The sequence below is a fragment of the Asparagus officinalis genome, chromosome 9 (genome assembly GCF_001876935.1).
Source record: "Asparagus officinalis chromosome 9, Aspof.V1, whole genome shotgun sequence".
In the NCBI taxonomy this organism is placed as follows: Eukaryota; Viridiplantae; Streptophyta; class Magnoliopsida; order Asparagales; family Asparagaceae; genus Asparagus; species Asparagus officinalis.
The window spans coordinates 25,626,252-25,626,705 of NC_033802.1; positions in this window are offsets into that span (position 1 = coordinate 25,626,252).

Here is a 454-nt window from a genome sequence, read left to right on the forward strand (position 1 = left end):
GGCTCGGCCATGAGCCGAGCCACCCCAAGGTGGCTAGGCACAGTGTCGGCCACCCCGAGGTGGCCGACAGTGGCCCGAGGTGGCCGACAGTGGCCAGAGGGGGCCGACAATTCTCTTTTTGCAGCCACTGTCCTGAGAGCCTATAAATAGGCCTAGAGATGTTCATTTTCGGAGGTCGAACTTTCAAGAGCCGAAACTCTGCCGGATTGAAGAGTGAACTCGGAGCTTGAAGACCAGAAGACTTGCACCATTCAGATCTGATCCTCGGCGACCATCCACGTCAGAAAAGGCAGGATCTCGAGAGGAAGAAAGAACAGATCTGAGATCTACACGAGGCTACACTCCAGATCTAAGCTTGGTCTTAGATCTCGAGATCTGAGCGATTATTCCCTTGGTGGATTAATCCCTCCCGGCTATTATTCCCTTCGTGGAATAATACCCGAATACTCGTGTA